Source organism: Hippopotamus amphibius, chromosome 3, assembly GCF_030028045.1.
Source record: "Hippopotamus amphibius kiboko isolate mHipAmp2 chromosome 3, mHipAmp2.hap2, whole genome shotgun sequence".
NCBI lineage: Eukaryota > Metazoa > Chordata > Mammalia > Artiodactyla > Hippopotamidae > Hippopotamus > Hippopotamus amphibius.
This window is the reverse complement of record NC_080188.1, coordinates 153,431,835-153,459,544: the sequence shown is the minus strand read 5'-3', so window position 1 is coordinate 153,459,544 and position 27,710 is coordinate 153,431,835. Positions and strand designations below refer to the sequence as shown.

General features: G+C 50.4%; 1 protein-coding gene across 8 annotated transcripts in view; it reads left to right on the top strand.

Moving 5' to 3' along the window:
* The window catches only part of PLEKHA6 (pleckstrin homology domain containing A6), a 152,173-nt gene that overhangs the window by 38,616 nt on the left and 85,847 nt on the right, over positions 1-27,710 (top strand). The window contains exon 1 of one of the 8 annotated variants that reach the window (XM_057728183.1): positions 3,410-3,458. The exons of 6 other annotated variants lie outside the window; for them this stretch is intronic. The gene's annotated coding sequence lies outside the window, so the exon portion shown is untranslated. Of the gene's footprint in view, positions 1-3,409; positions 3,459-20,422; positions 20,539-27,710 lie in introns of those variants that run through there. One more of the 8 variants, XM_057728182.1, reaches the window with a different exon arrangement.

Below are 27,710 nucleotides of genomic sequence, written 5' to 3'. Positions count from 1 at the left end.
GGGGAGGGGAGGGGAGGGGGGAGAGGGGGATAGAAGTGGGGGAGACCAGATTCAGAGGCACTCTTTCATCTCCAGGGCAATGCAACTGGGGATTACATAGTTCAGGTGAGTTCCTGGGTCATGTTTAGTCTGTAGTTTAAAGACCACATCATGGACAGGGAAGAATGGTTAGTGATGGGAGTTTCTAATGACAAACCAAGAGCTATTTCAGGGGCTTAGGGGGTGAGGTTGGAAATCCGAGTCTTAGGATAAATTTGAATTGGTGAGTGGAAGCAGAAGGGTTAAGGTTAAGGTTAGGGTTAGGGCATATGGGACCAGATGGGAGATTAGGTGCAGGACCCCTTGGAAAGTTCCTCTGACACTAGAGAGGTGTGCACTGGGCACCCCCAGATGTAGGAGATTTTGCCCCGTGCTCTGGGTGGTGGTCATTTGTTAGAACAGTAGGACTCAGGAGAGGTGAGCTCTCAGGGGAGGGCTCAGGTGTCCCCCTGGAACACCTTAGAGGTACCTCTTAAAGTGACCCAGCAGAATTGTTTGCTGGCCATCAAAGTAACTGAGGGGAAGTGACCGGGGACTGTGGCAGGGCAGTGGCTTGGGGGGTGTGCGAGATTGAAAAGAAGGTGCAGATGTGCTCATGTCACATGTTTACCCTCATTCCCCTGCACGATGAAGAACAGTTGGCCCTTCCTTTCCCCCTTCCTGCCCACACAGAAGAGGGGAAGGTGGGGAGTGACAGGACTCCTTGTCTGTCAGCTTTCTTCCAAGGTCACTTTTGTCGCTGCTCATCAAAACTGGCCTCATCTTTCTGGCAGCGCCATCCCTAGCGCTGGGGCTTCCCAGTGTTTCCTGAGTGTCTTCTTGCCTTAATCCAGTTGCTGTGGCAGAGAGCAAAAAAGGGTGCAGCTGCCCACTGAAGCCTCAAAGATGCATTTGAAAGATGGAATCCTCCTTCAGACTCTAAGCCTGGAAAACAGCCTCCCTCTCCCCACGTCCTTCCCCAAGAGGGGCCTTCTCTAGAGCCTTTCTCTGGTGGGGAAGGAAGGGAGGAGCTTGGTCCAAGGGGCCCAGCCTGGGTATCTATACATTGAGTAGAGTTGTCTGCAGTCTTGGGCTGAGGCCAAGCTAAACACCCCCGCACCAGCTGCCCCAGCCATCCAGCCATTCTGCTTTCCCAGCCTGGCTGGGAGGGGGGTGGGGGGGGCTGTCTGTTGGTTAACCCTTTGGAGGCTGAGGGGAATGAAAGAGTCCAGGAGGAAAGTGTCTCTGTCTGTTTCCTAGACAGGTGGTCTCATCAGACCAAGTCTAGAATGGCAGGCCCAGAGCCTTCTTCCAATGGTGACTGTACAGGGAGTGCAAATATATTTCATGGAATATTAGGAAAGTTGTTTGGATTGTCTAGCTCAAAGATTTAAGATTTCATTGAATAGGATGCACAGGGGACTTTGCTTCCAGCTCACCGTATCGCCTCCCCCACTTGGCTTCTCCCTCTGAGATGGGAAGAGCTATGCTGTTTGTCTTATTCGCCCGCCCAGAAGCATGGTCGGCTCACGAGAGCTTCTTCTGGCACCTGGGCTGAAGTGTGTCTAGTCCATATTGCCTGCTCCACTCCCTCCCAGGCCTGCTCCCAGCGAAGGCTCTGGAGACAGGGGATTCCCATCTTCCTCCTCCATTGCCGCAGTCAGCAGCAAGTCATTCTTGGCCATTTGTGTTCAAATCCTGGGGAGAAATGGCCCAAGGCTGGACCTCAGAGGAACCTTAGAGGAGCTTTGTAATTTTGAATAGGCTGGGTAAGAATTTGCTCTCGATCAGGAGCAAGATGAATGGGCATTTCTTAAAACTTTAAGGGAATTTATTTCTAGTGAACTCTGAACTTGCCATGGAACAGCCTGCCTTTAACCCCTGAGGCCCCTGAACTTGCCCTATCTGGAAGTAGGTTGCTAACTGTTGGTTGCAGCAGCCCTTCAAGGGAGCTCTCCCCAGAGCAGCTGAAGGGTAGAACCAGGGGGGCCCCACCCAGAGAGCAAGACCTGGCCTCTTGGTTTAGTGTTTACCCTGCCCTCTGAGGGCCAGGCCCTGGACTGCCTGAGGGGAGAGAAACGGGCTCTGAGTGGCAGTGGTGGGCTTCCTGTCCTGCCTTTGGCGCTTTCTAAGATGTGTAACTTCAGATCACTCACTATCCCCTCTGGGCCCCAACTGTTTGATCAGCTGAGGAACAGGGATAACAATGTAAGGCTTCCCTCCTTTGGGTTCTGTGAAGCTGCAATGGGAAAGAGTCTGCATGTATAAAGAGCAGTGTGCAAACGTCAGAGATGATTATTTATAGAATTATTCTTAGGAGAGGCAGAGAACTCTTGAAGTTCTGGGTTTGAGCCCTAATTCCCCGTGGAAGTTCCTGCAGCCTGCAACTTCCTCCCTGGGGGAGTAAAGGAGAAGCAACCCTTGAGGTATGAACTGCCTACTCTTCCAAGCCACCCTGCTTTAGCTCAAGCCTTATGGTTAGAGAGACCCTGGTCAACCCACAAATACCCGTCCCAGGGCCCAAGCATGCTCCTCTGCCCTGTCCCTTGCTTGCCTTCCTTCCTGACTCTCCTGTGCCTGTATTTTCCCTCTGATGGGGCTCAGGGGCCTCTGCTCTCCCACGCAGGGTGCTGAAGCCTGGAGGCCTCTGTGTTCTCTGGCTTGGTTTGTCGTTTGCCTCATCCTTCTTTGGGATGGAGTTGCAGAACCTGACAGAAACCCGCCTCCTCCTTCTTAGGTGTGGCAAGAACTTTGTTTATGGTAATATACGTCACATTTACAGAGTGTCGCTTCCTCTATGAGCCCAGACAGAGCTCTTGTCCTTCCGGGCACGTTCCCATCACTCTGCAGGTGCAGGCTGAGCAAAAGGATCTCGGTAACTTTATGATGGGGGCTTGGAGCTGTTCGGAGACCTGCCTTAGGTCACAGCCAGCAAGTGGCAGAGCCAGGGTTTGAGCTTCAGAGTTGGTACTGCCTCTGGGGTTAGTTGCGAGGTCCCTTGACTCTGAGTGGGGGACTTGTGGTCTACTTCCTCGGGGCCTAAAGGGTGAGGATGGATGCCCGCTCCCCTGACTTTGGTGGGGGTTGACTTCAAGGTAACCTTGGGTCTTGTGGTCCCTGAAGGTCAGTGAGTGTGAGGAGGTGGGGGACGGTCATCTTGTGACCACCCAGCATGGGGATGAATATACAGCAGGCACCTTGGATGAACACTGAGTTAACCCCGCATCCCCTTCAGCAGTGTGCCCCAAAAGGGCGGGCTCTGGCAGGCTCCTTTGATTGGCCACTTGGCCTGAGGTGGAGCCTGATCCTGGCACGCCTCCCCCCAGGAGGCAGGTGGGTCCGTCTGCTGTCTCTCTCCAGGAGCAGGCTGCTGGGAGGTAGGAGAGGACCACGGGGCCACGAGGTGTGTCCGAGAGCCAGCTCCTGCACGCCCCTCCTGGGTCAGTGAGGCGAGAGCTCTCTCTCTGAGCAAACTGGGCTGGGAACGGCCACTGGGGCCCTGGAGGCTGGGGCTGCGGGAGTGGAGTGGGCAGTTGGCTGACCCATGGCTCTGGTTATGTGTTCCCGGGGGCCTCTGGAACCTTCCCCACCCCACCTCTCTCGCCTCCCTCCTTAATGCTGCTCTCTTTCTCCCTTGCTCGCTTTTTCTTTTCTCTCCCTTTTACTCAATTATTTCCTTGGCAGATCTGAAGATCTGAGCTCTGGAATGTGTCAAGTCTGGTACTCACCCCTCTCACCCCTCTACTTCCTTCCTTCCAGAGGCTTCTGCAGACACCCGTCCTGTCCATCCCGTCCCTCTCCCTTCTGAATTCTCCGTCCCCTCTCCCTCAGTCTTGTCTCCTCTCCCAGGAGCTCTGTGAGCTGCAGAACCAGGAAGTGCTAGGAGAGGACCAGCCTGGGTGGTGCCAGCTGTTTGCCCAGGGTGGGGTTGGCCACAGCTTGGGTCCCTGGGCTGGGCCTGAGTGTGGGCTTGGGTGCTAGGCTCTGCTGCGGCCCGTCTTCCCCACTCCTTCCGCCTCCCTCCTTCACTTCCCCGTGACGGAGGCGGGAAGGCGGCGCCACATTTGATGCTGCTTTCCGAGGATGCCAGTTCTTTTTCAGGCCCCAGGGTAGTGAGAGGCTAAATTCAGTCTGGGGCTGGGAAAGCTCTTTGTTTTCAGCTCTGAGCCAGGATGGTCTGAGGAAAAGCCGGAGTGTGGCATTCTGCCTCCAAAGATTTAATATGGCTCCACTGCTGTCTCGTGGTGGGACCTCGGGAGGGTTGCTTTCTCTTCCATAGTACTGGCTCTTCCTGTGTCAAAGTCCCCAGGGGATCCAGCTGTAGAAAGTGAGGTGTCAGTTGTTGCAGTGCTAGTACTGGAAAGGGAAAGGCAGTCTGGGGGTCCTCTCCCATCATTCTCAAGGGCAGGAGAACAGAGGCCAGAGCCAGTGGCCGGGCCAGTTTGGAATTTGCACTGTGCTTATATCACCACAGTGATGATCACAGAGGGTCTGATTTTTACTTAAAAAACCTTTTTTTTGATCATAGAAAACTGCAAACATAGACACAAATAGAGAGACTAGTGTAATAGCCCTCATGCACTCAAGCTTCAGTAGTTTTGAAGTCATCTCATGGCCCATCTTGTCTTAGGTACACTCTCTGTCCTTTCTGCCCTCTGATTATTTTGAAGTGAATTCTAGACAGCTTATCATTTCATCTCTAAAGATAGAGACTCTTTAAAAAATCATTATCGCACCTAAACAAAATGTACCATTCCTTAATATAATCAAATATCCAGTTAGTATCATAGTTCTCTGATTATTGTAAAATTTATTTTCTAGTTTTCCTTTTTTTTATAAATTTATTTATTTTATTGGCCGTGCTTGGTCTTTTTTTGCTGTCTGCAGGCTTTCTTTACTTGGCTTCTCTTGTTGTGGAGCACGGGCTCTAGGCGTGTGGGCTTCAGTAGTTGCAGCACATGGGCTCAGTAGTTGTGGCGCATGGGCTTAGTTGCTCCGTGGCACGTGGGATCTTCCTGGAGCAGGGATCAAACCCATGTCCCCTGCATTGGCAGGCGGATTCTTAACCACTGCACCACCTAGGAAGCCCTAGTTTTCTTTCTAATTTGGCTCCAAATAAGTCCGTGTATTGTGATTGGTTGCTACAGTTCTTAAGTCACTCTTAATCTATAGGTATTCTTTTTCTTTCTTTTGCAATGTTTTGCTGAAGAAACTGGGTCATTTGTCTTATAGAATTTTCACATTCTGGGTTTGGCTGACTGCATCCTCACCACGTCATTTAACATGTTCCACTGTCCCTGTATTTCCTGTACATGTAGTTAGATTTAGGGCTTGGTGAAACTCAGATTCCTTTAATTTATTTTTGAAGGGGCAAGAATCCCTTGGTTGTGGTATGTACATCTATCAGGAGACACACAATGTCTGGTCCGCTCCCCTTCTGTGATATTAGCAGCCTTGATGATCATTGCCTAGATCCATTCATTCATTAGAGGCTAATTGCCTATTAATGACTCTCTTTAATTAGACATTGCCTCTTTCATCCCACAGTAAGTGACCTCTTACTTTGAAGAGAAGCCTGTATTTCTGGGAGGGGTTGCTGTGGAGGCTGAGACCGCACGGCAACGGGGGCGCCACTCCCACCTGTTCTGATGTCTCTGTGGACTGGTAAGATAGGCGTCTTATAAATGCCCGACCGGGAGTCTTGGAAAGAGTCCTTTGCATCTCTACAGTGTTTAGTCAGATTTTAAGTCTTTGTGTTGATGGAGGGAGTCAAAGCCAGGGATACTCCAAATAACTTTTCCAGTTAGCTCTGAAATACAGTGCAGCCATATTTAATCAGATTAATGCTCAGATGCAAACCTTCCCTGATTATCTCCTATACCCACCGCCTGGCTCATCCTATGATCCCTGGCCTGATAATAACTCTCTATATTTGTGTAATAGTTTGGAAAGCACGCACACATGTGTGTGCATGAGAGGTTAAGAGGGACACATTGAGGTCAGCTTGCCTGAGTGTGGATTTTGATCCAACTTTCTAGCTGTTTGGCTTTGGGCAAGTTAGCTAACTTTTCTCTGCATCAGTGTCTCTACCTACCTTACAGGGTAGTTATGGATATTAAATGAGGTAATGTAAACAAAGAGCTTAGCACAGTGCCTGACATATAGTACGCGCTCAATGAGTGTTAGCCGTTGTTATTTGGAATGATCTGCTCAGAGCAATCCTGTAACTGGCTGTGAGATCTGCAGACACTGTACAAGGACAGAGCAGCAGCAAACAATTGAAAGCTGACTGTGCATCACAGATGTAGGATTGTAGGCCGGCTGTTCCAGGAGCCACCAATAAGGAGGTCCAAGGAGAATCTGATAGCAGTTTCATTTCTTTTCAGCTGAGCCAGAATCATCAGAAAGTAGCCCAGGGCTTTAGCCTGAATTTTAAGGATGATGAGGTTGTATCCAGAGAAATCAGGGAACTTGCTCTCAGAAGCACAGCAAGTCAGAAGACGTGCCTGAAAATGGGGAAACCAATCCGGCCACCTCGGCTCCCTGATACCTGCTCTGTCCTTTCCTTAGGAATGGGAGCAAGAAGGGAGGGAGTGGGAGGCCATGGGGTTTGGCTTAGACTTGCTCTTGTATTTTTCCCTTTTGGAGGCCAGGCTGTTTCTTGCCCTTGAGGAGGCGCCCTGAGCCCTTGGGCCTAGAGAGCCAGGTGGATGCTTCTCCTCCCCGGGAGCTTGCAGTCCCCTGGGGCCTGGCACAGCTGCTCGCCCATCTGCCCCTGCAGATCAGAGATAGAGATCTGCAGTTAGACAATTAGACACAACAACCTGCCTGCGAAGAGGAGGAAGCCTACTTACGAGGTGCCAGTCAAGCATGGGACGCCCAGTGCTCTCTTTGGCCTAAGTGGGCCAGAGACTCTGGGCCGAGAAGGACTCTGGCGGTGGGGCTCCTGGAAGGAGAGGAGACTGGTAGCCACCAAGCTCATTTACTCTGTATGAGCTCCTTATCACTGGCTGGTTCCTGTAACTCTTCAAGTGCTGGGCAGTGTAGACAATAGGACACCATTTGTGGACCTTGAGAGAGACGCAGAAAGGAATGGAGCTGAGATGAATAGGGAGTGAGGCCTCAATGGAAAGGACAGGTAGGAAGGCTGGGCAAACAGTAAGCATTGCACTGCTTTCTTAGGCATCAGAAAAGGAAGACTGGTACTTAATGAACACAATAAATTGTTACATTTCTGTTTCACTAGCTCCCCGGATTGTATCCTTGGGCTACTTCTTTTGCAGGGAGCTCAGCCTTGTGACTCAAGCATGTGAGCAGAGAGTGGCAGAGTTTCCATCCCAGGCAGAGGAGAAAGGGGGAGGGGAGAGACTGGGGCAAGGCAGAAACCCAAGTAGCTGCTTTGTCCATAATTTCAGACTGCAGAGGCTGCTGTTTGGAGCTGGCTTCTGCCTGGACCAATTCTAAGCAGAGGGCCCCAGGGTTTGGGCAGTAAGCAGAGTTCAAGGGCGCAGAGCCATGACCATTTGGATCATATAGCCGGAATGAGGATGCTGGGGGCCAGTGGACACTGAGTGAGGTTGGAATACACTTTCCCTCAGAATCCTCCTGCCTAGCTCTGTTGGCACACAGAAGGCACTCATGAAATATGAATTGAGTGAATGGATGGATGGATGAATGAATGAATGAATGAACCAGTCAAGGAGAAGGAAAGGGGGTTTGACTACAATTCTTCTTAGGCCCTTTAAAAATTCTCTAGCTTGATCCTTAGGGTTTGGACTTAGGTCTCAAAATGGTTGTTGGGAGTGTGCTGTAAATTGAGGCAAAGCATGATTATTTATCCCACAGAGCACTGCTTTGTGAATCAGACAGCATCTGGGCTTCTCTTCTTTCCCTTTTATCTCCACGTCTCCACGTGTGCTCACTTGGGTGGGTGCGTGGAGACACCGTGGGGCAGCCGTGCTTAGAACCTTAAAGTAAGAGTTGGGAAAAATCTGTAGCTTTCAGCTCCCTGAGTCCTCTATTCCTCCTTGGATTCTGAGTCTGGGTCTCAATTGCCTGTTTCTTTCCCAGTGCTTCGCACATAGTGGGTACTGATAGGACATTTGCTAAATTAAGAAATGACTAAGTTGGGAGAGGCAGAAGGGAGAAGCTTTCTCCACTCTAATGTCTTAAGCCCTGTTCCTCCTTCCCAGCCTTAGAATGGGGCAGACTGTCTTTAAGGGACAGAGGAGCTGAGTATCCAATCATGCCCTCTGGTCTCCATGAAATCAGGGGCCCCGTTTGAGCCTGGGCTCTGTTTCAGCTGGCAGAAGGGACATGGAACTGGAGCCTGCCCTCGGCCGTAGAGAAAGTCAGCCACAGCAGGACTGGACACGTCGAGTGCTCAGCAGCCTGCCCTACAAAGCAGCTTAGGAGAAAATGAAATGGATTCAAGCCAGGGGAAGCTCAGCTCATGGCACTAGACTGAGGGAGAGCACTGGGCAGGGTGAGGAACGGGGGGCAGTGCCCCTTTTTGTGCTCTGTCCAGTCTATAAATTAATGACAGCTCAGCTGTACTTGGCGCTGGCAGCCTGGAAATGGCTGTTATTGACTCTCTCCGTGCCCATCCTTCAATCCCTTCCTTGCCCTGGCCACTGAGATCTTTCTAGGGTGAAGTGACCTCTGGGGAAAGCCAGGAAGCAGTGCTGCTCTATGGCCTCCTCCTGGGTTTGCTCACAGCCTACCCTAAGAAATCACCAAGAAGGAACTTTTTCAGGACTCAGGGTCCCGTGCAACCTCGGTCATTTTCTAGCAGATTTTGTCCTCAAGCTTAGAAGACAAACTTATCCAGATCTTCTGCAGGAACTAAGGCCCAGCGAGTCCAGGATGTGTCCAGCGGCTCACTGGGAGGCATCTGGGCACCTGGCCTCCCAACCTTGGGATCCAAGCTCTCAATATTTCTGAGCATCAGGATTCCATGTGATGCCCATGGGTTCTCTGCCAAAGCAGAGGCTTTTTTATGTGTGAGTCCTTCTTTAGGGTGGCCAGTTTGTCCCGATATGTCTCTGTTTTAGCACCGAGAGTCTCGCGTTCTGGGGACCCTTCATTGCTGGGCAAAATGGAACAGTTGGCCACCGATCCCTGGGGATTCTCTCTCTGCCAGCTCTCTAACCCTGGTTTGCATTTCTCCACATTGCTTAAATCACGGGGAAAATTTCTTCCTGCCACGCAGCTTCTGTGAGCTGATCCTAGAGTTCTGAAGTCACAGATAACTGGGTAGAGATGTCACCTACCCAAGGTGCATGAGGTGCTTCTTCCCCATCTCTCAGGAGCTTTAAGACAATCAAAATAGTTGCTCCTCTCTGCCTGCAATTGGAGCAACTGAAGCACAGCCTGGAGGTGGCTCCTGCCTGTCTGTCGCTGAGAGCTCTGACCAGATCTCATGTTTCTACATCTCTCCTCTAAATAACTTCAAGCATCCTCTGGTCCCTGGTCTCCTGTACCCTAACATGGTCCCTAGGCCAAAAGATGAAGACGTGTACAGGTGACACAATACTATTTTATTCTATTTTATTTTTTTAAATTTAATTTTATTTATTTTTATTTTATTTTTTGGCTGCGTTGGGTCTTCATTGCTATGCACGGGCTTTCTCTAGTTGTGGTGAGCGGGGTCTACTCCTTGTCATGGTGCGTGGGCTTCTCATTGCTGTGGCTTCTCTTTGTTGCAGAGCATGGGCTCTAGGTGTGCAGCTTCAGTAGTTGTGGCACGAGGGCTCAGTAGTTGTGGCTTGCAGGCTCTAGAGTGCAGGCTCAGTAGTTGTGGCGCATGGGCTTAGTTGCTCCACGGGATGTGGGATCTTCCTGGCCCAGGGCTTGAACCCGTGTCCCCTGCATTGGCAGGCGGATTCTTAACCCCTGCGCCACCAGGGAAGTCCCCACAATACTCTTTTAATAACTGGAGAAGCTGAATCTATGGAAGGTTTAGTAAGCTTTTGGCCCAAGATCATACAGAAGTACTAAGATCAGAATCAGCTTATAATTCAGCACCTGTAGGCACAAATCTTCAGCTTTTGTGATTTCTGGGATAGTCTGCTTCACATCAATTCTTCTGACTCTTATCCCTCCCAGTTAAGATTTTGTCAGAGAAACCCGGCCTCAGAGAAGATTATTTCTACATTCTCTTTCTTTGGCCCCTGTCCCTGTCTTGGTGGTGGCGAGACTTTTCCTGTCAGCCTCCCTTCTGATGGGGGCCAAAAATAGGCCGAGCTGGGGTTGCCTAGTCCCGTCCTTTCCATCCTCTCCCATAAAGGGGTTATTCACTGAGGCCCGTCTCTTTATCCTATTTATAAATCCTTCCAGCATGTCTTTGTCCCAGTGACAAACACTACTCTACCCTCCTTAACCCTGCCCTCTACTTCAGCCTTGTTTGAGATGCTAGGAATTTCCTTCTGTCCTCTGCCCTTCACAATTCATACCCCTGACTCTGACCAGGCCTGTTTGGCAGTCAAGTCAGAGAGAAGAGCTGCTCTTTGGGGGACAGGCCCACGGGTCACGGCAGGACTCTGGGATGCAGACACTGGACAGGACTCATGAAGTCCTTGTGCAGCTGAACCCCGCCGCGGCTCCGCCCTGCCTGGGGCTGGATTTTTATTACACTTCATTACAGCCAGGGGTGACTCATGCAGAACCTCGGGGCCCAGGGCAGAAGTGTGACTTCAGTCTTCACTCAGCACTCATTAGAACACTTATTCAGTGTACTGGAAGTGGGAATTAAGCGATTATCATGGATGGCAGGAGCGTATGACCTGCACTTGGCTAATGTGGTCAAGAGCACAGCTCTGGAGTCAGTCTGCCCAGGTACCATCCAAGTCCTGCCACTCTGGGCATTTAACCTCATTTTGTCTCCTCTGTAAAAGGGAGATGATAATCGCCATCTCAAAAGATTGTTGTGAAGATGAAGTGAGTTGCATTTAGGATTATGCCTGACACAAAGTGTGCACTCAAATAGATATTATTATTATTAACTAGCTGGTACCCTCTGCCATTTGCCTCTGTAGTAAGTTGTTCGTTCATTTGACAAACATGTACTGAGTGCCTATTATGTACCAGCAATACAAGGATAAACTTGTTCAAAGTTTCCAGTTACATGAGCATTTTCTCAGGCCCTCTATTTTTGCTCTAGCCTCTTTCTTCCTCAAGATCTATTGGCAGCAACAGAGGTTGAGACATGGGTCATCACTCAGGTCCCATCTAGCTCTCGATGACCCTAGTCTGCATGATGTGGGGCAGGGTTTGGTGCATAGGTCACTAGCCTTGGGAATCAAAGGACCTGAATTCTGTTGATGACCTGACTGGTAACCAGGTCATGTCATCCAAGTGACCTTAAACAGGTCACTTCATCTTCCTGGGGCCTCAGTATCTGCATCTTTCACATGGAATAATAACCTCTTCCAGACTTACCTTGTATGAGTGCTGTGCCAAATGAGATAATGGCTGCAAACATACCTTGCAAAAGTAAAAGTTCTTTATAAATGACAGATGCGAGGATGACAAAGAGCAGACAGTTTCCAGAGAGCTCCCAATCTAAGTGCAGAGGCGGGCCTCTCCCAGGAAAGGGCCTGAAGATTATTAACACAAGTGCAAGAGTTCCTTGAGGGCACTGAATGGCCAGTGCCTAGCAGAGTACTTGGCACGTAGTAGACACACAATAAATGCCTGGCACATAATTGTAGACCCCTGGTAAATGTTTGTCAAATGAATGACTATGGTGAATAGCTCCATCAATGTAGTTTCAGGGAGGATATTAAGTTCTGAGGAAATGCAAAGCAAAGGCAGGATCAACGTTGAGCGTGGTCTGTCAGGACCATAATAGGACTAAAGGCATACAGTTTAGAGCCTTGAGTTAATACATCATTATTAAGTCCTTTAAAATAAAGAAGTCTGGGCACACACAGGTGCTCATTTGTTCGCATATTTAAACTGGGCAGCATGAGACTAAGGGCAAGCGATGGTCAGACCCACCTGAGGTCCTGTCTAAGCTCTGCGGCCTGCTGTGTGGCCTTGAGCAGGTTTCTCAACCTATCAGGACCATTCCAGAACAGATGATTTAGATTTAGGACGGGAAGAAGGAGAAGAATTTGCATCAGTAAAATGACACTCTGTGAGACCGGAAGGGTGTTTGCAAAGTCCCCAGGGCCAGTTAGCTTGGTTTAAGTTGGGGTGGGGGATGGTCACAGAAGAAAGGAGTGAAAGGAGTATGGGGTGTTGGGGAAGAGGCCTTGAAGCCCAGGCAGAGGGGTTTGCGTGGGCAGTAGGCACAACTGGGTTTTGAGAGAGAAGAATGCTTGGTCGGGGAATGTGAAGGAGCACGTTTGAGAAGTTTGTGGTGGCTGGTGGGGTAGACCACAGGAAGCCTCTTATCAGCTGTTTCCTCATTAAGGGCAGAATGGCAGCGGTTGATAGCTGTGGATAATAAGGACAGTGGTTGAGGCTGCAGGGGCCTAGGACCACCTGCCAAGCAGCTGCCAGTGACACTTTGAAGATGGCAGAAGCTAGATGACAGCACTCTGCCATGCAGTCCCACTGGCTTCCCCCCGGCAGGGTGGAGAGCTGGCCTGGCTTTTTAGTTTTGGGAGCTTCTGTTGCAGTGGGAAAGGAAGGGAATAGAGAATTTCCAGAGGCTGCCTGGGCAGCTAGAAGTAAAGTCATGCAGTTTAGAGTCATTATTTCCTCCTTTAAAAAAGGAAGTCTAGGCACAAACAGGTGCTCGTTTGTTTGCGTATTTAAACTGGGCGGCATGAGACTAAGAGGCAAGGGATGGTCAGACTGACCTGAGGTCCTGTCTAAGCTCTGCTGCCTGCTGTGTGACCTTGAGCAGGATTCTCATCCTCTCTGGGCACCACTTTTCTCATCTACAAAGACCTTTGTCAGAGAGTTAATTTGAGCCTTAAAAAAAAATTGTGTGTCTAAAGTACTGACAGCAGTGCTTACATAGTATGTAGTAAAGTTCTCAGGAAGTAGTCATGGTTTATGTTTTTAATTTCTTCTTCCCTATATCCTTTTGTCTCCTGCTAAGGGACAGGAGGCAGAACAGGCACTGCAGAGCCCCACGGGCAGCTCCTGGCACCTGCTTTTCCTGAATCTGCTGTAGGCTGGGCTCTGTCCTTTGCACTGGGGACACCAGTTGTAAGACTTTCTTTCCTCTGTATCCTGGTACCTCACAGTGCCTGGCACAGAGCAAACATTTACTAAATGTTTGTTGAATGGAAGATGAATTGGACATGGTCCTTTAAAGTTCATAGCCTAGCAGGAAAGACACAGACTTGTAAAGAATTGAGAAAAATAAGATTAAATGCACAGTGTCCTTTGCAAACACAGAGGAAGGAAGACCGCCTGAGTGGAAGTCAGGAGCGACTGTAAGGGGCAGATTTGGGTTCAACCTTAAAGTATGGGTGAGGAGGTGGAAGGGGTGCAGCCTGGAGGCTGAGATGGACAAGGCAGCATGGGAACTAGAAATATTGGGCTGGCCAAAAAGTTCGTTTGTGTTTTTCTGTAAGATGTTACAGAAAAAAGCCAGAACTTTTTGGCCAACCCAGTGTATCAGCATGGTCAGGGCTGAAGCACAGAGAACAGTTCAGGGATCTTGGGGGAGGAGGCTGGGAGGTGGATGTGGTTTGTGAAGACCCTTGGCAGCTCTACCCAGGAGAGTGGATTTAATCCTTTAAGGGTTTGAGGAGACGTGGGACACAGTTTCCTTCCTCTTTTTCCTCGCCCCTTTCCTTATGACCCTGCACAGGTGAGTTACCTGAGGATCAGAGAGGCTGGTGGCCTGCCTGAGAGCACACAGCACGGTAGCCATAGGGTCACAATGAGAGCTCAGTGCTCTTGGCTTCCACTAACTGATGCTTTACATAGTGGACTGTCTTTGTGGATGCTCCCCAGGGCCATTAGGGTGGCTGTGGCCTCTGGCCAACACTGTCCCACCTTCTGCCTTGCAACAACCGCCTTGTCCATTCAGAGAGCCCAGTGCAATTGAGGCCAGATTCCCCCTCCCCTCCCCAGTTCTTTGGCACAAAGGAGAAGCCACAAGATCCGCTGGAATACCTTCCTGCTTCATTTCCAGGTGCCTGGCTGCCTGGCATGTACCAGATTTGGCTTGAGGATTTGTTTTTCAAAAGAGATTGGGCAGGCTTTGCAGAGTGTGAAGGCATTATTCTGGATTTTCTGGAGAAAGCCAAGAGCCCTCTCTGCCCTCACCTATTCTAGAGGTCTAGTCCCCGCAATTTGCCCCCAGGGCCAGCGAGCCTTGCAGATAGGAGGTCTCTACAAACACATGGAGTGAGCAATGGGCCATATGGGAAGGGGTGGGGGACCTGGCACTTTCCAGAAAAGTAGGAGCAGTGCGGGCCTCAGAGGGGCTCAGACTGAGCAAAAAGTCTCCTTATCTCCTCACCCCAGGGACATTCCAGAGAGAAGCCAGCTTGTTAAGCTATGGTTTCCAGTTGTTTTCCTGAGTCAGGCAGGAGCCAAGCCTGTTAGGAGCTGCTTCCCACAGAAGCCGCCCCTCCCTTCCACCTCAGGGAGGCGGGGTGGGTGTTTGTGGGGAATCCAGATGGAGGAATGTGGTCTTTCCTCAGGTGTCTGTGGCACCAGCTCCTCACCTGGGGAGCACCCCAAAGGCTCCTCCTACCTCTGGGGCTGGGCACCCAGTGGAGGGGCCTTCCCAGCTTACGTTGCAGGCCCCCACTGCCCCGAGTCCATCTCCATCATCCAGGGCAGGAGCCAGCCTCCATTTAACAGGTGGGAACGACAGGCGTGGAAGGCAGTCCAGTGTGGGAGCATCTGAGAAGAAGCGGCAACGGGCTCTGCTCACTTTCCGGAGAGGGGAAAGGAGAGAAGGGAGGACAGTGGCATCCTGGAAAACTGCCAGACCTCCCTGGTACCTGAAGGCCGTCCCCCTTACAAGTTCTCCTTAATTATGTCCTGGACGGACTCCGGGGGTACTGCCTGTATCTGTGCATCCCAGTGAGACTTAATCAGCCGAGGGCCACGTGCCATAGTCCTGTCCCATTGGCTTGAGGTGACATTATCTCCTGGTACCTGCTCACCCATCCTTCCCCCCCTCACTCCTGCCTGCCTTCCTGCTCACTCCTCCCTCTTTCCTCTCTCCCTCTTCAGCCCTCCCTCCCCTTCCATTTCTCTCCTCTCCCTTCCCTCTTTATCCATCCCACTTTCCCTGCCTTCCCGACCTTTCTTCCCCAGACATTTATTGAGAAATCAGTACATGCCAGATACCAGGAATGCAAAGATGAAGAAGACACGGTCACTGCCCTCAAGGAACTGGGAGAGACAGATATATAAACAGATCATTGCAATACGGGATGATGGCGTGGCTCAGAAATACCTGTGCAAGAAAGGAAGCAGTCCCTTCTCTTGGGGTGGGAATGGGGGATTGTTGGGGGAAGAGAAGTTCCTACCAGCTCCAAAAGGAGCCTGGCCTTGCTGGGACCTGCCCTCACTTATATTCACAAAGTCTGTGACCAGGAGCAAGTCCCTTAACCTCTCTGGATCTCAGTTTCCCTATTTTTTTTTTTTTTGAGTGTTTGAGGCTTACTACAGAATGAAAAGACACAAACAGAATCATGCGTTTTTGCCTAGTAGGAGGCGATGTCAGCCAGCTCTCACTGGAGATAACAGTGAACAAGGATGCTGGGAATTTCAGAGGAAATCGTCCATAAAGCTGGTGGGAGAGAAGTGGCTGCTCCTCCTCTTGCTCTGTGCTCTTTCTTTGACAAGTGGAGGACCATGGGTGCAGCCCTGGAAAGAAGAGGCTTGGTTCACAGTTGCAGTCATGTTGTCTTCTTTCGTCTCCCCTCTTTCTTCCCACCAGAAGTATCAGCTGGGTTTGATGAAGCCCATGGTTGGTTCCAGAGATCAACTGCTCAGATTGAGTACTTAACACGTATGGTTACGAACCCTGTCAACCAGCTTCATTACCTCCGGCTATGGTAGTAGAATTCTCTGGACCCTACGATGGCACCCTGGGGGGGCTGTTTCCTGAGCTCAAGCCATTAGAAAATTAAATTGCTTGGCCCTGAGGTGAGTGCAGATGACGCACACCTCTCGTGAACAGGGCCACCTCCTCGGTGGCAGATACTTCGCAGGTCTGGCTTCCCTCGCACATGTGAGAAGGTGGTGTCAAAGAGAAGCAGACAGGGTAGTGTAATGGGCAAAATCCCGACTTGGGAGGCAGAGATAAAATCCTGGCTCCATTAGTGATGAGCTGTGTGGCAAGTTAACCTCTCTGTGCTGTTTCCTCACTCGTAAGACAGGAGCAGTCCTACTTACCCCATAGGATTGTATTGAGTTAAATGAGTTAATTTGGAAAGCACTTAGCATAGTGCTGTCAGATGCTCATACTTACCCTGCTCAGCCTCGTGTTCCTCTAAGTACCTACACCTCTTTCCCTAAAGCTATGTGTGCAAACAACTCATGAAACCTCTGAGACTTGGGAATCTGACTCTTAGCACATATTGTCTTTGGCGAGAGACTTCTTAGTTTCTCCCGCAGCAATGGATTTCAGTCTTTCCCTCCACATTACAGAAAGATTTACCATGTAAGCACGCACACACACACGTGTGTATGCGAAAATTACACTTTTGTATAGCACTTGTGCCGAGCACCTTTCCAAGCGCTGTATGTATATTAACTAATGTAATCCTCACAACAGCTTTGTGAGGTGGACACTGTCAGGGTCTTCATTTCAAAGATGAAGACACTGAAAGACAAGTGACTGAGTCAAGATTCTAGCACTGTGTGTGTGTGTGTACTTGGTTTGAAAAGTATCACAAAATAATACTTACTCTTACCAAGTGCACACTGATATTTTCTGTTCTGTTCCATTGAATTTTAAAAGTGCTGATCTTGATTTACTAAATTAATTTCACAACCCGCCGATGAGTCAGAAATTACAAAAAAAAATTACATTGTGAAAGTCACTGTCCTACAGAGTCTACTCAGAAAGTGAGGAGGGTCGTGAGGGGAAGCTTCTGAGGGGAAGGTGGACAAAGACAGGGCAGCTTTGCATGGCCTTTTTCTGGAAGAGGTGGAGCTCTTGCTGGGAGCACTGGGGCTCTGAGACTGGGGAGGGACGTCGTGGCTCCCAGATGGGGGCTCTCAAGAGGACGAGCTCAGACCCTTGGAGGTGGCTGGGGCAGGGCTCAGGATGTCACTCTTATTGTCTTTTCCCTTCCCAGACTCAGATCAGGGAAAGGCATCCCAACCTGAAGCCCCTGCCTGGAGCCCAGGATGCGGGCCTGATCACTGAGGGCTCGAGGTACCCGGCCCTTGTCATAAGCCGACTGGTGTTCTATCAACAGTACCCTGTGTTTTGCTTTTAGGTTTAGCTTTTGAAACACTCATATTTATCAAGCTACTTTACTCTCACAAGAGCTAAATTACCTGAGTGTAGGTTCCATTCCGTTCCACAGGTGAAGGAAGAGAGGCACAGAGATGTTTAATGGTTCACCCAGGGCTCAGGGAAGACTAGAGTGTAGGCTCTGGGCTTCTAGTTCCAGTCATGTCAGCTGCAGGTTATACGGTCGATGGTGTGACTGCGTCTCAACCTTGGAGATGTTTAAGGAAGTGGATACTCAGAGGCTGCTTCACCCATCTGGGGTTCATCACCTGGCTCCTCTGTGCCCAGCTGCCCCCTGGTGAAATAGAGCAGAGGGCCCCTGCACTGGGGTACCCTAGCGCAGAGGGCGGAGGCGCGAAGAACGGCCGTGTGCGGCTTCTGTCTGCCTGTGGTGTCATTCTTATCGGGGTGAGTTTGATATCTGGATTGACTTCCCCAGTGGGGGATGGCTTAAATTCCAGTCAGCCAGATAAACTCAAAGACTGGGAGGCTAGAGAAGGTGGAAGCCAGGGGAAGCTGTGGCCTTTGCGAAGGGACCTCCCTCTCTCTGGAACGGATCAGCGGAGCCACTGCCTCTGGAGCAGGAGGAAGGTCAAGAGCAGCTCAGGAGGCCCCGCCAGCCCTGAGGAGTCCTGCTCCACAGGTCCGGCACTGGCACTGGGGACAAGGGGCTGCTGGGGAGGTTGGAGAGGGCCCGCTGGGAGCTGCTAGGCGGGCCCGCTGGGAGCATTTCTCCTGGGTCCCTATTCTGAGTGCCCTACAGTTGTCTTTCAGGGCAGCTGTCTCCCTGGGCCTCGCTTGGGTTTCTGGTGGGGACGGTGCTCTCACACCCACGCCCACATCCTGTGTCAGGAAAGCCAGGCTCTCACCCAGCCAGCGCCTGGCCTCCCCTCATCCGTCCCTGTGTTGCTTTTAGTAGTTTAAAAAGTTAGGAAAATATTTTTCAGAGCTGTGCTTGCTCCTGAAGGAGCCTGGCTTCCTGCTGCTGGGAGTGAGCCTTCCAAGATCATTGTATTTATTGATCAGTGAGAACACATTTATTGAGCAGGAGCTACGTTGTGCCTGGTGGGCTCTTAAGCCTGGCTCCCAGCCCTGCCCCATCTCTTGTTAGTTATGAGGAATAAACAAGATGATAAATATGTAGTGAAAAACACATGCATGTTAGTTCCTATGGTTGTTCTTACCTCCCAGAGTGACCCCTGACCTAGTCAAAGGGCTGGTTTGCTCCCCTCTTTTCGGTGGCTCTCTTTCTGGGATGCCTGCCCTGGGTCTCTCAGGAGCTGTTGTCTCCATGCAGCTGCCTCTCTGACCGTCTCCCGGCTCTGCCTTCATACCGCCCCCATCACAGGCTGCCTTTGAGAGGAGGGCGGTTTGGTTTGTCTGCGTCCAGTCCTGGATCGGGTGTTCCTTGAGCACAGGGACCCCCTCTCATCTCAGTCTCTAGCACTGTGGACGCACAGGATGTCCATGGAATGAGTGGCCAATACGTGCCCATATCTGCACAGGGGAGGGGGCTTTCTGTGGCTGGGGGTGTTTGGTGGGGGCTTTCTGGAAATGGTGGCATTGCAACTCAGCCTTAAAGCAGTGTCCTCCTGCCTCCCCTGGGAGATTTGGATTCAACAGGCATCTAGGATGAAATCTGGGAATCAGTTTTTAGAGAAGTTCCTCAGGTTATCAGACAATCCGTTTGGTTGAGATCTGCTACCTTAAAGGTTGCCTTGCTCTGGTGACTGGAGAGGAGTGGGGCAACCTGGTAGTGGTGGTGGTGGTGGTGGTGGCGGGGCAGGGGAGCGGGGGGCGGGGTGTGGAAGGCCAAAAGCAGAGATCCCTAAGGCTTTTGGTGGAAATATTGGGAAGCTGTGGCTGGATTATGAGAAAATTTTTACATGGAGCGGTGGAACAGGCTGTTTGAAGGATGAATGGGGATGAACTGTGGTGGGCCTTGGATGCCAAGACAAGGTGTTAGGCCTTTATGTAGCAGGCAGGGGAGGGGGCAGCCACTGGAAATTTCTGAGCAAGAGAGTAACATGATGAAAATAGACATTAAATCGTAGCCTACAGAGAGGAAATTGGCTGTATTGTTAAAGCACAAAGGCAGAGTCCTAAACTTCCTCTTATTACTCATTCCAAGTGCTTCTTGGTGTCTAACCTAAATCTTTTTTTCTGCAATCAAAGTACAGTTTGTCTCCTAGGAGCTGGAAAACACCTGGACAGAAAGAAAAGTCATTGTCCTATTTCTGTCAGAGAGGACCCACATATCTCGGTGGAACAAGTATGTGTGCCAGGGTTCTGGGCCAAGTTGGCAGAGCCCTGGGGCACGGGAGGGCACTACAGCCGACACTGATATAGGTGCCCCCCTCCAGGGTTGGGTTGGGGTCATCAAAGCCCCATGGGATTAGAAGCCCTGGATTTGTCTTTTTGGCGCTGTTCCGCCTCCCCACCTCAGTGCTGGCATACGCACTGTCCCTTGGAAAAGCTTGTGGGCATCAAGACGGGCACCTCTACCCTCCTGCTGGGTCGTGAAGGTAAGAGAGACGAGGCTGATAAAGGTCTGTAAGCCGGGAGAGAAGGGCATAGAAGAAGAAGGTATGGTTCAGGGAGGGGCACGGGAGGAGAGGTTGGGGGGTCTCACCCCTGCTTGTCGGGGTGCCCACCTGACACCTGAGAGGCTGCGGTGTCTGTTCCCTTCCAGTCTCCAGCTTAAAGCAACCCTAGGCTCGGGGGAGCGGGCTCGAGTGTGAGTCTGTCTCACCCTCCAGGGGTCCTCCTCTGCCGGTGCCCTTGCCCCCTGCCTGCATCTGCTGTCTGCAGCAGTATCTGATGGAATCCCAGAGACGCCAGTCCCTGAAAAAGAAAGCTTTTCTTGAGCAGGGACGCCTCCCCCCTTCCCCCAGTCTCCCAGGGCAAGTGGAACATTCCATTTAAAGGGTAAAACAGGAACAGGTGAGCGTACAGTGCAGAAACGCGAGAGGACTCAGAGACACAGGTGGGAGGAGTGCAACCGAGCCACTCACGCTGCCCGCCTCCACCTCTGCCACCTTCCTACCCAACTGCTGGAGGGCCCCTTGCTTCCTGAGCCCAGACCCCAAAATAGCATATGGCTCTGGGACACCTAAAGAGGCCAGGTAGGCAGACACCCTCTCTGAAAACCCTGTCCCTCACACCCAGGGACCTGTACTTTCCCACCTACCTGGGGCTGTTGTGTCCCACAGTTCTGGGGGCACCACTCAAACTGTGCTCCATGTGAACGGCTCCCCCCGGGGTGCGCCGGAGGCTGGCAAGTCAGTGCCAGCAGATAAGGAGGAGGGCAGAATCAGACACTTTTCTGTGTTCCAGGCAAATAATAGGGACCTTCCAGGAAGCTCGGGGGAGGGAGTTGCCTGTAAGAGGATTCCCTGGTGGATGCTCTGTGGGGTGGCTTAAACAGGTTTTTGCATTTGCCGCTGATTGCTTCATTAGACACCTACATCGTGCTCTCTGTTAATGACCATGTCTCCCCGGGAGATGACAGATAAAGGGGTGGGTGGCTTCAGAGGCCAGGTGAAGGCCTCAAGGACAGCCACCTGAGAATGGGGGCAAGGGAGGTAGAACCTCCTGGCATTTACTTGGGCCAATAAAGACTACAGACCATCAGAGAGAGTAGGCGCTTTCTCTCCAGGGTCTAGGAGAGAGGCAGGGCTCGGGGCCTGTTTCTGTCTCCAGTCTTAACATCCTGTGTGGGCTCCAAACTCCTGGCTGTGGTTTGCCCTGTTGAGAAATGGGGAGGGTGAGCCCCTGTGTCCAGGTAGTCACTGAGGCCAGATGAGCCCGGGAATGTGTGTGTTTCTGGAGGTAGGTGCTCTGAGGTACAGAGCAACCAGGTGTTTTCCCAGGCACCTGCACGTTAGGTTGGAAAGAGCCGGGTGGGAGGTCTGACGGTTGCCTGGAGGAGGGCATCGCTTAGCTCTGTGAACTGCAACCGGATAATCAGGAACCATTCTGGGATCTGACACTGAGTTTTGATAGTGGGCTAAGAGCCTAGCCATGTGCTAGAGGCAGACTGATGCTGGTAATTTTTGGCTGATGGCTGGCGGACTGGCTGGATGTGTTTGTGGTTCTTCTTGCCTATCCCCAGCCCTCTCCAACTCATATTCCTAGAACTGAGGTTGTTGGAATATGGGGCAAAGAGGCCCCAGCCTGCTCCTGGGTGAGCCAGCCAAATATTTACCAAAAGCAGGGCTGCAGAGGAAAGGTGCCAGGATCCAGGTAAATGTTGTGTTTGTGCTGCCCAAACAATGCCATGCTTCATGGGCTCCCGAATGCCACGGCCCTGTTGGGAGGCCCGAGCCAGGCCCCTGTGAAGGCTGGCTGTAGGGAAGCACGGGACTGTGCACCCTGTGTGAGCCAGGGAGACGCCATTCCCACTCTGCCCCTGGGTATCTCTGGGACGCTGGCGTCCTGACTTTGGATTGTCTTTGGTCTCCTTTCCTGTATCCCAGGAAGGCCTGGATGCGTCCAGAGGATGGAATCCGATGAGGGACTGCAGGATGGCTGTGTGCTTCTGATGGTCATGATGGATGTAATCATTTCTGCCCATTTTAAAGACAGGGCAGGGTTGCAGAGATAATCCAGGGTCATGGAAACTTTGGACTGTAGGGAAGACTGAATTTTGAAGCTGGGCAGACCTAGCTTTGAATTTCGGCTTTACTACTTGCTAGCTGTGCATCTTGGGGCCAGTTAACCAGCTCCTCTAATCAGAGTTTGCTGTGGCCTCACATGGGGTTTCAGGACCCACATTGCCACGGGTGATCGTGATGATTCCTCCCGCAAAGAAGGAAAGCAGTCTGCTCTACAGCAGAGCCCTGAAGGCTTTCATGTTGGGAAGCGGGGACTATATTCAGTTTCATTCCATAAACATTTCTGAGCAAAGGTATTTCCAGTTCCAGAGAGCTGATGATTTTATGTCTTTAAAAACCCTTTGAACATCTTGGAAGGAAGAAATATTCAAAAACTCTGTTATATTTGGCAATTATCATTAGTTTCCTTTTTCTTTTTTTTTTAACCCGCTCAGGAAGTCTTTAACTGTTTAGTTCAGAACTGGAAACAATGGGTGGAGGCAGAAAGCGTGATGATGGCACTCTTCAGTGGTGGAATAGGCCACCTTCAAAGGTAGTGAGTGTCTCGCCCTTGCAGGAGTTCACGTGGCACCTTCATCTTTTCCAAGTGCTGGAGAGAGCTTTTCCTGCACTGGGTGGGAGAACAGACTGCTTTGCACTGAGATCGCTCCTAATGTGGGAGACTCTGATTCTGGGATCACCAGAATTCCCCAGTTGAGGTCAGGGGGTTTCCCTACACCACCAGGCGAATGAATGCATGAGAGACTAGCATTAGGGGGAATTTCCCCTGGGGCTTCCTGACGGCCTTCCGCAAAGCACAGCCCCTTTCATTTGGATCAAGCCTTGACTATGACACCTTTCCTCTCGCTGAATGTTCTTTCCTACCATCAAAGGGTTTGAGCTTGTGTGCATTCTTGCCTTGCTGCATGTCTCAGAACCAGCTTCTATTCTGGGTGTGTCTTTTCCCTGTATTCCAAACCATCTCTAGCAGGATGGGAGATTAACAATCAAGCAACCATCTGTGGCATTCCTACTCGGTGCAAGGCATTGGTGTAGAAGCTAAGGGGGAAGGCAAGGAATTGTTCCAGTCCTTAAAAAGCTTCAGTCTCTCTTTTGGAAATAAGCTTTACACAAGTAAAGAGTCAGTTAAGGGTACAAGGCTGTGTGAAATGACAGCTGAGTGGTAAAGACAATAGTAGGGTGTGTGGGAGAGTAGTAGATAACGAGTACCAGGCTGAGCCCTTGGTGAACTGGGCCAATGGAATTTGGATGCTGATTACTGTTGGAGTGAGAGACAGGGGTGGGAGAGAGTCAAAGCTCATCTTGTAATTATAAACCTATTGGCCTGGGACAGTTAATGTTGACACTGACAGAAGTAAGAGAACTTAGATGGGGAGCCCATTAATAACTGACTTTTTTTTTTAACATGCATACGTTACAATATTCAAATGGTACAGAATAATATTCAGTGAAAAGTTTCCCTCCTGCCTCGTGTCAGATTTAGCCTCAGCTCCTTCCTTGGAGGTGATCACCAGAGTATGTCCTTCCTGAGATGCTCTAAGCTGCTCTAGGCTATGACCCGTAGGCCGTATCTGGCCCTCCACCTAATTTTGTATGACAAATGAGCCAGCAATGGTGTTTATGTTTAAATGGTTTAAAAAAATGAGAAGAAGAATAGTGGTTTGTGACACATTAAAGTTGTATGAAATTTAAGTGTTCGTGTCCACAAGTGCAGTTTTATTGTAACACAGCCATGCTCATTTGTTTATGCCCATTTGTTTACATATTGTCTGTGGCTGCTTTTGTGCTGCAAAGGTGGAATTGACTATTTGCAATAGAGGCTGCAAGGCCCACGAAGCAGAAAAAATTTGCTGACCTCTGCTATAGGCAAATATATATAGGTAGTTACAAATCATTTCTTTTTTAAAAAAATATTTATTTATTTATTGGCTAAGTTGAGTCTTCATTGCTGCACACGGGCTTTCTCTAGTTGCGGTGAGCGGGGGCTACTCTTCGTTGTGGTGAGTGGGCTTCTCATTGCAGTGGCTTCTCTTGTTGCAGAGCACAGGTTCTAGGCACATGGGCTTCAGTAGTTGTGGCACGTGGGCTCAGTAGTTGTGGCTCACATGCTGTAGAGCACAGGCTCAGTAGTTGTGGTGCATGGGCTTAGCTGCTCCGTGACATGTGGGATCTTCCCAGCCCAGGGCTTGAACCCGTGTCCCTTGCATTGACAGGCAGATTCTTAGAGAGGTTAAGTGATTTTTTTCATAATCAGTGGCTCAAGTGAGCATCTAGTTGTGTTAAGGCATGATTCCATCTGACTTTTAAAGCCTTCTCTTTCCATTCTGCTACCCAAGACGCCCAGTCTGGCTGGGAGTCACTGCCCAGCTTTGACAAGCCATTTCATCTTCCGGGCCTCGGCTCCCTCATCTGCAAAATGAGCCAGTTGTCACCACATGTCCCTTCCCACTCTCACCGGGCCTGATTCTATTATGAGTGAATCATAAGGGAAAGGGGCTCTCTAAGAGCCAGAGGCAGAAACTTGGAAGAAGCGGGGAAGGTGTGGTTAGCAATTATTATATGCCAGACCAGTTATCCGGAAGCTGAGCCTCAGGAGAACATTATTCCTTGATATGGAGGAAGACTCTAGAAATCTTTGCTCCTAAACTGGGAACTTACCCATTACCCTCACTGCCATGACCCTGAGGGTCACTTAAGCACCTGGACTTGAACAGCTGGAGGGGGCTGGGGCTGGGAGAAACTGTGGACAGCGCCTGACAGGTCTCTCTCTGGGCCTGCATGGCTCTGCTCTGCTCTCCTCTCAGGGGTTTCTGGAGGAGCTGCAGCTAGAGGGCTGTCTGATGTTACCAAGCTGCAGGCTGGGTGGGGAGGGAGGGGAGCGCGAGGGCGGGTAAGCCATCAGACCCGAGGAGCCGGGGGTGTGAGTGTATTTATATAGGACTCAGCCAACCTGCAGTTTCAGATTTCAGACTCCACTTTATCAGGAGAATTTTCCCTGGTTTTCAGTCAGTCCTGGAGAAGGGAGAGAGCTGACACCAGAGCCTTCCTGGAAGGCTGGGGAAATTCTGGATTCCCGGGCCCTCTCCTTGTTTCCTTCCTTCTCATGGGAGCTGCATCAGCCACTCTTGGCAGTTTTCTTGGGGCTGGAGTATTGTTAGGATCCCTTCCCGATCAGCAGTCTGCATTTTCCAGTTGGGTTCTGACTTCCAGCATGGAAGGTAATATCCGGGGTCCTGGGCACCTGGGCTAGGAAGAACTGGGGCTACCCAAACTTCAGTGGAGAGGACCGGGGAGAAGGATGCACATGTTGGGCAAAGAGGAGTAATTCACGATAAGAGGAATGAGAGAGAGAGAGAAAGGGAGGGAGGTGTGTCTGTGTAGGAGGGGGGAGGGGGAAGGGAGGGGAGAGAGTGTGTGTGTGAGTGTGTGTGTGTGTTGGGAGCACTTCTATTGTATTTGGAAAGCAAATCTTTTACACTTTCTCTTTATCCCCTCTTTATCTCCCAACAAAGAAGAATGTCCCATGAATGTCCATCTTCCTTGAGGGTCTCCAATCAAAAAGCTAGGGAAAATTTCTGGCTTCTAGAATGTGAATATTTCCTCACTTGAGGGTAAGGGGCCGCAGAGAGAACTTAGGGACATGGAGGTTTGTGTCCAGAGGACTAATGTCCCTAGAGACAGCCCTGGTTTTTGCAGGCACTTGGAAATACTCCTGGTAAAGCTAACTGTAAGTCTGCGTGGTGGGAAGGTATAACCAGTATAGATTCCGGCATGGTCTCTGTGTGGAATTAGCTTGAACCAGCTGAACAAGATCAAAGCTGTGAGAGACAAGTGCTGGAGCACTTTCTTCTCAGAGCCTTAGAACTGGGCAGGATGGAGGCCAATGCCTGGGGTGGGGTTGGCGTGGGGGCTTGGCACTCTTCCCGAAAGCACAAATTTGGATGGAGTGGTGATTGGTGAGTCAGTCTGGCTGAATGTGGCTCTGTCTTCCCAGGGTTTGCATGGTGTTTCTCAGTGACCAGGAGCAGAGATCAGACATCTACCTTGTACAGGGGCCGGAGGGCAGGCAGCCTAGACCTGTCTGTGCAGTCATGCCCAGTGGGCAGGGTCTGGCAGGAATGCTGGATGGGCCAGGCCACGTGTGACTTGGCAAGGGACTGGAGGTGCCTTCTGAAAAGCAGATTTGGGGTAGTGCAATAAGCACTGGAAGAGGGGTGTGGTGGAGTCTGCTGGAGGCCGAACATGGAGTGGATGAAAAGGACCTAGGTGAGGAGACCAGGGAATCTTAGGTTTTGATACAGTCCAAGGCCGCAGCCAGCCAGGGACCTCAGCTCTCAACATAGATGTAACATGAAATAGGTGAGAGACCCAGGGTTTGCCTACCAACTGCTAAATGTAGTGAGATAGATGGATGAGAAGTGATGTGGGCTGGGCAAGTATAGTAAAAACACATTTTCGGCCTGAGAAATTATATAGTACAGTGGAGTCTGGGAGGCAATCACACAGTCATTTATTAGGCAATATAATTAATAGGTTGTGTAATCTGGTTATTTTTGAAACTATGTGCTTTTAAAAAAATTACTTTTTATTTCCATCACCAGCTACTTCCAAATAGAATTCCAGTGTCTTTGTATACTTAGTAGGTGGTGTGATGCATCAGTTGGCCAACAGATAATAATAACCTTTCACTTTATTCATTTGTGTAGGGTTTTCCAGCTTGGAGTGTGCATTCAGAGGCACTCTTATTCTGGCTCAATTCAGCGGATGTTTACCAAGTCCTGTTCTCTCCTAGGGACTGTGTTAGAGATTGAGGACATAGACACAGATAAGACCTGGTTCTGCCCTCAGGGATCTCACAGTCTAACTGCAGTCCTATCAGAAAGACAGAATATCATTCCTATGACATAGATGAGGAAACTGGAGCCAAGAGGTGCTAAAGGACTCATGGTTAGTGGGCAGAAAGACAGGGATTAGGATCAAGATCCAACTCCTAATCCAGTGCTCTTTTGTGATTCCCCTACACCACAGTACTGTCTCCGCTTCCTCCACCTCTTCACCCCCTCACTGTCTCCAGCAGAATAATAAGCAAGAAGCAATCACCTGTGGAAGGCCACGTGGAAAAACTGCTCCCTGGAATGGAGTCCGTCCTCTCTGGGCTCCTACTTGTGCAACTGAAACGGCATCAGTGGGTCTGCAGCTACGTTAGTTGCTGACCCCATGCTCTCTTCCACTCACCAGTGGCCGCCTTTATCTCTTAGATGATTCTTGACTTGGGACAGATTGTCTTTCTCCTCTTCTCCCAGGATTATCTTGAACAGACAAGGGGTCTGTGAAATCCAGGGGCTCCCGGAAACCTGGGAGGCTCCACGTGGAGGTGGATACTCACTGAACACTGGATTTATAAAATAATCCACACGGCTTAGTTCTCTGTAGTTGACAGCGTGTGTTCACGTGAGCAAAGAACAGTATGTTTGTCGATTCCCCCTCCCTTCCCTGTTTACCCGCTCAGGTTTCCTGGAAAGGTCTGAGTTGCCGAAATTTAGGATTGTTCTCTTCATTTTTAGGCTTCAACTAAAAGGGACATAGAGAGGTCATCTGTCCCAGTGATTATCAACTTTTGGTCTGTGACAGAGTTTTTACCAGTCTGAAACGAAATGAGAAGAAAAGGGAAAGCATACTGA